The sequence below is a fragment of the Lagopus muta genome, chromosome 29 (assembly GCF_023343835.1).
Source record: "Lagopus muta isolate bLagMut1 chromosome 29, bLagMut1 primary, whole genome shotgun sequence".
NCBI lineage: Eukaryota > Metazoa > Chordata > Aves > Galliformes > Phasianidae > Lagopus > Lagopus muta.
This window is the reverse complement of record NC_064461.1, coordinates 2,364,781-2,375,763: the sequence shown is the minus strand read 5'-3', so window position 1 is coordinate 2,375,763 and position 10,983 is coordinate 2,364,781. Positions and strand designations below refer to the sequence as shown.

General features: G+C 50.8%; 1 protein-coding gene across 1 annotated transcript in view; it reads left to right on the top strand.

Moving 5' to 3' along the window:
• The window catches only part of SV2A (synaptic vesicle glycoprotein 2A), a 234,886-nt gene that overhangs the window by 12,849 nt on the left and 211,054 nt on the right, over positions 1-10,983 (top strand).

The window sequence follows — 10,983 nt, the reverse complement described above, 5'->3', positions numbered from 1 at the left end:
GATCCCTGCCCCCAGCTCACCCTCCCCACCAGGGCCTGCAACTGGCCAGCCCACCACCAGGGCCTGCAAAGGGGGCAAGCCCACCACCACGGTCTGCCAAGGCTGCAAGCCCACCACCACGGTCTGCCAAGGCTGAATCAACAGATGTCGTTGATCAGGAAAATAAAACATCTAAATTAGATCTTGAATATACAATTCCAACTGATCCACTGGAAGTCCGTCCTGTCGTAACCCAGAAAACAAAAAAAGTGCAGAACAGACCGGCAGGGGTGCCCCCTGCTCAGACTCATTGACATGTAACGGCCCGGCCATACACGGCAACAGAATTGATGGACTTAGTACAACGATTTCAGCAGAAGCCTAGAGAAGGTGTGCCGGCTTGGTTATTAAGACTGTGGGATTCTGGGGCAGAAAGTGTCTTGGTGAATGGCCCAGAAATAGCCAAGTTGGCCACCATGACTGTCCATCCTGCTCTCAGACAGAGGTTATACGTAGGCAATCAATATCGTGATGAAAACCATTCCATACTAGAATGGTTAATGGCAGCCTGCCGTATGGTATGGCCGAATAAATCAGACATACCGTTACATACAGGCATGTGGTCCTCCATGGAGGACCTTCAAAACTATATCCGTGAACTGGGTGTAAGAGAGGCTATCTATGAAGAGACATTTGATGGCCCTGATATGGTTAAATTTTCAGCAGGGATGAGAGATTTAATTCTACAGCAAGCTCCCTCCCATCTGTACGGCACCCTAGTTTCTATATTAAATCCCCTTGTAGCATCAGAAGCCGTAGTCCAGCAGGCTGCCCAGTTAGTTGCCGACTTGGGAGAAACAGAACGCCTGCGGACTAGGCGCAATATTCGGTTTTTAGAGGAAGCAGAGGTCCTGCCGGTAAGTAAAACCAAAATGCCGGCTACTCGAGCTCCTCCATCGGGACCCATCAGGGTATCCCGAAAACAAATGTTTAATGATTTAATTCGGGCTGGGGTCCAATTTGCTAAGATTGTCCGCCAGCCCAACCACGTCCTTCTCCAGCTCTGGAGACAACTAAAGGACAATCAAAAATTCCAGAGCTACCCTAAGAAATCAAGGGTGAGGGTTATAGAGAGCGTACCAACAACAACATGGAACCTAGAAGATTGCGTTATTCCAAACAGGAAAAAAAAGCCACCTCAGGTGTCTCGGGCCACAATGCCTGAGCCACCAGAAGCAAAAGAATTGGCCATAGCACAATTCATGGCGTGACAAGGGATGTTAGTCCCCGTAGGGCCTCCAGACGGGACCGGAGGCCCTATGTAGAATGAACGATTTATTGGTCCCAAAAAAATATTCAGAGAGTGGTGGCATTGGTAGACATGGGAGCAGAAACATCAATTATCTACGGAGATCCAAGGAAATTTGATGGCGACAGAGTGATGATTGGTGGTTTTGGGGGACAGACTATTCCTGTCACCCAAACACGGTTCAAACTGGGGGTTGGGTGTCTCCCACCCCGGGAGTACAAGGTGCCTATTGCCCCAGTCCAAGAATACATCCTGGGCGTAGACATTCTATGGGGTCTGGCTCTCCAAACAACTGTGGGAGAGTTCAGACTTCAACGGAGATGTATCAGTGTCCGGGCGGTGCAGGCAATATTAAGAGGCCATGCAAAACATGGGCCTGTTTGCCTGCCGAAACCACGCCGGATTACTAACGTCAGACAGTATAGACTCCCGGGTGGGCAAGATGAAATATCGAGAACGGTGCAGGAATTAGAAAAAGTGGGCATTATAAGACCTGCACACAGCCCGTATAACTCCCCCATATGGCCAGTGCGAAAGTCGGATGGCACATGGAGAGTGACAGTAGATTACAGAGAATTAAATAAGGTCACGCCCCCTATTCATGCAGCTGTACCCAATATTGCCTCCCTAATGGACACATTGAGTAGGGAGATAAAAACCTATCATTGTGTCCTAGATCTAGCAAATGCATTCTTCAGCATCCCAATTGCTGAGGAATCGCAAGATCAGTTTGCGTTTACGTGGGGAGGCAGGCAGTGGACCTTTCAGGTCCTGCCACAGGGGTACGTGCATTCACCAACATATTGTCACAAACTAGTGGCGCGTGACCTGGCTGATTGGACAAAACCTGATGATGTTAACCTGTATCATTACATTGATGATCTCCTGCTGACATCCGACTCACTGGAGGCAGTAGGACAGGCAGCAGATTCATTAACTGCCTATTTACAACAGAGGGGATGGGCTATAAATCCCCAAAAGGTGCAAGGTCCAGGCCTGTCCGTAAAATTCCTGGGGGTGGTTTGGTCAGGAAAGACCAAAGTGCTACCCAGTGCTGTTACAGATAAGGTTCAGGCGTTCCCAGTCCCTACAACATCAAAGCAGCTGCAAGAGTTTCTGGGTATATTGGGTTATTGGCGTTCCTTTATACCTCACCTAGCTCAGCTGCTAAGGCCGCTACACAGACTCACAAAAAAGGGGCAGCTATGGGACTGGGGGAAAACTGAACAGGATGCTTTCCAACGAGCAAAACTGGCAGTTAAACAAGCCCAGGCATTGGGTATATTCGATCCTACCCTCCCAGCCGAGTTGGACGTTCATGTTACTCAAGACGGCTTCGGTTGGGGCCTGTGGCAACGCCAGAGTTCTGTTTGGACCCCTATTGGTTTCTGGTCTCAGGTTTGGCACGGAGCAGAAGAAAGATACAGTATGATTGAAAAACAGCGATTGGCTGCCTATTCGGCATTACAGGCAGTAGAGCCAATAACTCAAACAGCTGCAGTTATAGTCAAGACCACTCTGCCAATTCAGGGGTGGGTGAAAGATCTGACCCACCTTCCTAAGACAGGGGTGGCCCAAGCACAAACAGTGGCACGATGGGTCGCCTATCTCAGCCAAAGGAGCAGTCTGTCTTCATCATCCTTGAAAGAAGAACTTCAGAAGATCCTAGGCCCAGTGACGTATCACAGTGATGCACCAAAAGAAATACTGGTCGCTCCACAAGAGAAGAGTCCCGTTCAGGAGGGAAAATATCCTATCCCTGAAGATGCCTGGTTACACAGATGGGTGCAGCAAGGGCAACCCGAGCAAGTGGAGAGCAATAGCGTACCAACCTTCCACCGAGACAATCTGGTCCGATGAGGGGGATGGTCAGAGCAGCCAATGGGCAGAACTGCGAGCCGCGTGGATGGTTATAACCAAGGAACCCGGTGATGGTATCCTGAACATCCAACAGATAGTTGGGCTGTGTACCGGGGGCTCACTCTTTGCATTGCACAGTGGGCCACTCAGGAATGGACTATCCACGCCCAACCAATCTGGGGCAAAGACGTGTGGTTAGATATATGGAATACGGTCAAACACAGGACTGTACATGTCTACCATGTTTCTGGTCATCAGCCCCTACAGTCACCGGGAAACGATGAAGCCGACACACTGGCCCGAGTTTGATGGATTGAGAATTCACCATCTGAGAACATCGCCCGCTGGTTACATCAGAAGCTACGGCATGCTGGACAAAAGACAATGTGGGCAGCTGCTAAAGCATGGGGACTGCCCATACAACTATCTGATATTGTCCAGGCATGCCAGGATTGCGACGCTTGCTCCAAGATGAGACCGAGATCGTTGCTCGAAACAACAGCCCATCTTGCTAGGGGACACAATCCTCTCCAGCGATGGCAGGTCGATTACATGGGGCCTCTTCCTCGTACCGAAGGGGCAAGATACGCCCTGACCTGTGTCGACACTGCAAGTGGGCTGCTGCAGGCCTATCCAGTACCGAAAGCAAACCAGGCATATACCATCAAGGCACTCACTAAACTGATGTCTGCCTACGGGACACCTCAAGTCATCAAGAGCGACCAAGGGACTCATTTTACTGGTGCAACAATACAGCGCTGGGCAGAAGAAAATAACATCGAATGGCGATTCCACCTGCCATATAATCCAACAGGGGCAGGCCTCATCGAACGTTATAATGGTATTCTTAAGGCTGCCCTGAAGACAGACTCCCAGTCCTTGCAGGGGTGGACAAAAAGACTGTATGAAACCCTGCGGGACCTGAATGAAAGACCTCGAGACGGCAGACCCAGTGCCCTGAGAATGTTGCAGACGACATGGGCCACCCCGCTTAGGATCCAAATTACGGGCACTGATCATCAGGTAAGACCCCAGATTGGTAACAAAAATAATCTTCTGCTCCCTGCCCCTGAGAATTTAGAGCCAGGTACCCATAAAATAAAATGGCCCTGGAAGGTGCAGGTAGGACCCAAGTGGTGTGGCCTCCTTGCACCTTGGGGGAGACTATTGGAGGTGGGAGGCTCAGTAGTCCCTCCAGTAATAGGTACATGGCCTACTGATATTGTGGTCAACACTCCAATCTTTATCGCTAAAGGGACCCCCATCGTGTCCCTGTGGCAGATCAGGACACCTCCTTTGGTGCCTGATATCGTTATGCAGCCGCAGATATCCGGCCAAAAGGTGTGGTACAGGCGGCCAGGACGTGCCCCAGTACAAGCGGAAGTGTTGACCCAAGACAGAAATACGGCCTGTATCTTGCCCTGGAGAGCAGACCTTCCCCTCCTGGTACCTGTAAAACATCTGTATTACTCCCCGTGAATCTGTGAGCCTTCAGGACCACCGGAAGGAACAAAATGCCATCAAGCGTTCCAGTGTTGCTGTCAGATCACGTACAACACCCGGTGATGATCTGCATGGGACTGATGGAACATAGAATGGACTTGCACCTCAGGACCTCATGCCTCCAGTCACATCATCGAGCACTGGCCCATAGAAGAATATAGACATCCACTAATCATCACTTGTCTTGAACTGTACCTACATATGTCGCGATAAAATTGTATAAGCGTCGCAATATACCGGATCTCTGTATTAGGGAAAGCTTACCCTTTTGTTAACCTGATCATTGGTTCACGCCGTGAAGGGGTGGAGTGTATGGGAACTGCTGAGTCACGGCCTGAACCTCTGATTGATCACCTGAGGTGAGCCTTGAGTCAGCCAGAGGAGCACAGGTGAAGGCAATTCAGCTGTGCTGCCGGAAGGGGTGGAGCCTGGCTGCACCCCTCCTTGACCTATTTAAGAGCTGGCTACCAGAGGGGTAGGATCTCTTCTGGAGATCACCTCTCTTGGTGTCTTTTGGTGAGCTCAGCTGAAGGGTAAGCCCTTCCTCTTATTCTCTTTTGTGATTGTTGTTTACTTTGCCTAATTCTGTTGATTATATTGTGATTATAACATCTTGATATCTATTGATTATACAATTGTATTGTGATTATAACATCTTGATTATACAGTGTCCCAGAGGCAGCCTGTGTGCTGAGCTTTCTGCTGTCCCGGAGGTTGTCAGGGAGCTCAGTGATGAAGCATCCTGGGGCAGGGCTGCTGGGGTTCTCATGGGGGACCTCAACAGCTCTTGCCACGTCTGAAAATGCAAGAACATCCCCCAGAACGGTGATGATAACCTTCCCACACCCACTCAGTGCAAACACGCACCTGCAGCTCTGCAGCTCTGCAGCTCTGCAGCTCTGCAGCTCTGCAGCTCTGCAGCTCTGCAGCTCTGCAGCTCTGCAGCTCTGCAGCTCTGCAGCTCTGCAGCTCTGCAGCTCTGCAGCTCTGCAGCTCTGCAGCTCTGCAGCTCTGCAGCTCTGCAGCTCTGCAGCTCTGCAGCTCTGCAGCTCTGCAGCCCCAAAACTCACCATTGATCCAAGAGAGCCAACCCTGGATGTCCGTGATGTCCTCCGGCACATCCGAGCTGCTCACCACTGCTGGGAAAAGCAAGAAAAAATCCCAAAGAGTCAATGCCAGCTCTCCTGTACCATGTTCACAGCAAGGGATCTAGTGTGAACGTTGGGTTCCCATTATAAAACAGGACAGGAAAGGTAACTGTAAATCCCAGAGATTAAGGCCCAAAGCAATATGCAATGAGAACAGTCCCAGGAAAGGACAGGCAGAAAGCGTAACTAGAAAGACGGTGCACCAAACCCAGATGCTTGCTGTGTGCTGTACCTCTCTTGGGTGCTGTGCCCCACTCCTGGCTTTCCACATGGCTACGCTTCAGAGGAAGGCCACTGGCATCAGCTTCTGATAGAAAGGAGACAAGAAAGGCATGAAGAGCATCTCTTGGGAGGAAGATTTGAGCACTGCCAACCACAAACTTCTGGTCTTCAGCAGCAGTTTTGTCAATTTGCCTTTCTGCTGCTGCAGCCCTGTGCCACTTGTGCAGTCAGCACAGAACTGCAGTCCTTTCCTCTCTCCTCCATCACGCACAGCCCTGCATACAGCCCTACTTAGAGGCAGTGCCCACACCACAGCTCACAAGAGCTTCTTACCTGCGGAGGCTTTCCGTTTCCCCCCTTGCCCTGCACCATTCCACAGATGCACAGGTTTTGTCCCTACAAGAACAGATCGTGTGCTGATTTCACAGACACCAGCAGGCAGCACAAGTATTGTCCAGTAAGCCCATGTCCCCCCAGAAAACAGAAAGATGCTGCTTTGACAGCTCAAACACAACTGATAGTTCACTTCTCACTGCCCCTTCCTGCACTCCAAACGGATGCTTACTTGACATCGCCTGCAGCACTGCAATCTTCAGCTGCCTGGATTCCCGAGTTCTCCTTCTGGAGAGGAACCTACAGAAAGTATCAGTAAGTGAAAAATCATGACGAAGAAGCATTTTCCCAGCTTTCTTCTGTCATGCAATGTCGTCTCTTGAGGAAGGCAATGCTTGGAAATCAGCTGGCTGCAAGAACTGCCTGCCCATCCCTAGCTGCAGCTGGAGTCTGACTGCCATGGCTTCTGTCAGCAAGTGCCCCCAGGTCCCCTTTTCCCCCACAGGTGTTGCTGGCCGTCCATGTCCCCAGCTGAGCACCTGGCTCTCTGCCGTGACTTCAGCGCGGTTTGCTGAAACACCTGCTGGGCATGGCACACCAAGCAACCCACAGAGCAGTGAGGCACAAGTTGCACTCTATGAAGTCTGCGCTCTGCTTCCTTTTTAAGGTCTGACATGAAGGTGGGGGCATGGCAGCAATTTTCCAGAGGAGGGATGCCATTTCATCATCCTCATTGAAACGTGGGATGGAATCCGAACAAGAACCCATTTTCCCTGGATACAGCCATTCAGAAGGGCACTGTTTGACCTGGGAACTCCTCCCCAGCCCAGCTTTTCTGCTGAGATACCCCCTGGCAACCACCAGCACCAACCCAGCTCACCTGGTCAGACTGCTCAGCCGGAGCTGTGCCCAGCTGACGCACACGCCGCAGCGCTGCTCCCAGTGGGCTCTAAAGGATGATCTCTCTCTCCAGAAAAGCACAGAGCTCAGTCTCAGTGTGCACCACGCTCACTAGAGCACCAGCTCTGCTCCCAGCTGGGGCACAAACGCTCCCAGCCCGGCAACCACTGTGACCTCAGCGAGTGCCTGCATCACCGCTGTGCTTTCATCATAGGCAAAGGAGTGGTCACCTCCCAGATCCAAATTGTAGGAGACCAACACCAGGGTCCCCAATGGGGTGAATTTAAGTAAAGTAACTTAAGAGAAGTAAAGATGACTTCAGTGCAGCCCAATAGAAACCAGGAAGGCCTCAGAGTGGTCACAGAGCTGTACAATGTGCCACCATTATACCCAGCAGAGCTGTGCCAATGTGCTACTTTTTAGCGCAGCGGAGGTATGCCAATACTGCAGCATTGAATCCAGGAATGCGGAGTTTAATGGTGAAACAGCTCTGCTGAGTTTAATGTGGACACAGCTCTGCCGGGTTTAATTGTGTAACACTGGCACAGCTGTGTTGGGTTTAATGGTGTCACAGCTCTACTGGGATTAATGGTGACACACTGGCACAGCTCTGCTGGGTTTAATGGTGGCACATTGCACAGCTCTGCCTTGTTTAATTGTGGCACAGCAGTCCAGGTTTTAATGGTGGCACAGCTCTGCTGGTTTTAAGGCTGGCACAGCTCTGATGGGCTTTATGGTGACACAGTTCTGAGCTTAATGGTGGCACAGTGGCAAAGCGCTGCAGGGTTTTATGGTTACACATTGGCACATTTGGCACACCTTTGTTGGGTTTAATGGTGGCACACTGCACAGCTCTGCTGGGTTTAATGGTGACACATTGCACAGCTCTGCTGGGTTTAATGGTGGCACATTGCACAGCTCTGCTGGGTTTAATGGTGGTGGCAGATCTCTGCTGGGTTTATTGGTGGCACACTGGCACTACGCCTGGCTCTGAATGGTGTCCATGCCTTTATTTCGAGCGACAATTTGTTGTAGTGTGGTTCTCCGTGGCTCCACTTCTGCATTCTGTGATGACAAGGGTAGAAAGGAAAACCCTCTCTGAAGAGGCAACGGGAGATTCGAGGAGCAACAGATGCTGTGCTCTCATGGAGCACATTTGTTGCCATCCAGTCTTTTCTCAACTGCTATTCTTTACTTTTTACTTGTCTTTTTTCTTCTTTTCTCTTCATCTCTCTTTTTTTCTTCTTTTTTTCTGCTCTTTTTTTGATTTTGTTCTTTCAACTTTTTCTCTTTTTCCTTGTATTCTTGTTGTTTTTTTTTCTTTTTCCTTTTTTAATTCATTTCACTTTTTTTTCAAATTTCATTTTGCTTTTTCTTTTTTGTCTTTTTTATTTTTTCATTTTTTTCCATCTTTTTTTTCTCTTTTTTCATCTTGTTTTTCTTTTTCTATTTTTCTTTTTCTTTTTTCTTTTTTTCTTTTTTCTTTTTTTCTTTTTTCTTTTTTTCTTTTTTCTTTTTTTCTTTTTTCTTTTTTTCTTTTTTCTTTTTTTCTTTTTTCTTTTTTTCTTTTTTCTTTTTTTCTTTTTTCTTTTTTTCTTTTTTCTTTTTTTTTTTCTTTTCTTAATCATAGGTATTTCTTAAACCCCTTTTAACCTCTCACTACCCTCCCCATTCTTTTCTTTTCTCCCTTTTCTCCCTTACCCTCACCTCCCCCCTTGTCATAGCCTACAATTCTCTTGCCTGCTTTTCTTACCTGAGCTGCTGTCCCTTCCTTTACCAACCTGAGCTGCTTGTCCCTGAAATTACCTATTTTACCTGCTTGCCCCTCACTCACCTACCTGAGCTGCTGTTTCCTCACTTACCTACTTGAGCTGCTGGCTCCTCACTTTCCCAGCTAAGCTGCTGCTCACTTTCCTACCTCACTTTCCTCGCTTCAGCAGATGTTTTTCCCTTAGCTTCCTTAGTGGTTGTCCCCTCCCTTACCTAGCTAACCTGCTGGGCTCTCACTTTCCCTCACAGTTCCCCATAAAGACCCATATAGAGCCTAATAGAGCCCCACAGCCCCATAGAACCCCATAGAATTTCACAGAGCCCCATAGAGAACCCATAGAACCCTAGAGAACCCCATCGCACCCCATAGACACGGCAATGTCGTCTCCCCACTCCCCGCCAATCCCCCACCCCAGAAAGAAAACTATGGGGCCGTGGCTGGTTGCACGGGGGCCTTTATTTGGGGTCAAGCATTCCGAAAGCTGTGGTGACGTTGGCCTGAAAGAACGGGGGGGTAGAAAGGAGGGGACACCATAGGAGTAGTGCCACCCCCCCCAAAATGCCACCTCCCATAGTGCCACCATCCCCCATAGTGCCACCCTCCCTGTCACCCCCTCATGTCCCCACCCATGTCACCTGCATGCCCCCCTATAATGTCCCCCCCATAGTGTCACCCCCATGTCACCCCCTGTGTCACCTCCCCTTGTCACCCCTCCACGTCCTCCATAGCGTCACCCCCCAATGTGTCACCCCCCCCATATCACCCCACAGTGTCACCTCCTTTTACCCCCCCCATGTCACCCCCACTTGTCCCCTCCCCCTGTCTCCTTTGTGTCACCTCCCCAGTGTCTTCCTCCCATCCTCTCTCACCCCCCCGACCCTGTCCTCCCCTCCATCCTCCTTCAGCGCTGATCTGTGCGCGCAGGAGGACGGGCAAAAACAACGGCCAGGTGTGGAGCAATGGGCAGAAGTCAATTAATGAATTGGAGGTTTACGTTTATCTGGTGTTCGGATGATCAGTGAAGGTTGTGAGCCTGCAGCGCCCAGCAGGGAGGAGCCAGGGCAGGAAGGGCTGAGCGCTGAGTGCAGGGCACAAAGGTGCAGGGCTGCTCCTGCGCGCAGAAGGCCAACATCGCAATTGTGAACAAGATCTGCTTTATCACAGGCACCGTCCTGAGGAATTATCGAGATATTTCCAACACTACAACCCCCCATAGCCCCCCTACAGCCCCCCCGTGTTCCCCCCGTGTCCCTCCATAGTGTCCACCTCCCCAACTCCCCCATGCCCCCCATCACCCAATGTCTCCCCCATGTCACCTCCTGTATCCCCACATCCTCCCCACATCCCTCCCTGTCCCCTCCACGTCACCCCCATAGTGCCCCCTCCCATGTCACCCCCCATATCAGCCCCACACCTTCCCCCCACGTCCTCCCCTACCCCCCCATGATGTCACCCCTTGTCACCCCCATCTCCCCCTGCCCCCTATGTCCTCCCATAGTGCCCGCCCACGCCCCCACATTCCCCCATGTCCCCCTACGTCCCCTCATGGTGTCCCCCTGCATAGTGTCCCCCCCACTTCCCCCCATGTCCTGCCATGTTCCCCCATGTCCCCTCACCTCCAGCAACACTGCCACCTGTGTCAGCATCAGATGTTCCACCCAGGGAGGACATTGGGGAGCATTGGGGGACATTAAGTGACAAAGGGTAACACTGGGTGACATCGAAGGACACAAAGAGGACAATGGGGAACATTGGGGGACATTGAGAAGACATAGGGTGACATCAGGTGACACTGGGGGACATTGGGAGGCATTGGGGGACATTGGTGACACCGGTTGCCATTGGGTTGCAATGGGTGACGCTGGATGCAGTTATGTGCCAATGGGTGACACTGAGTGACACTGGGTGTCAGTGGGTGAACACGTGAGGCACAGCAACAGGTCAGCATCCATTTGCAC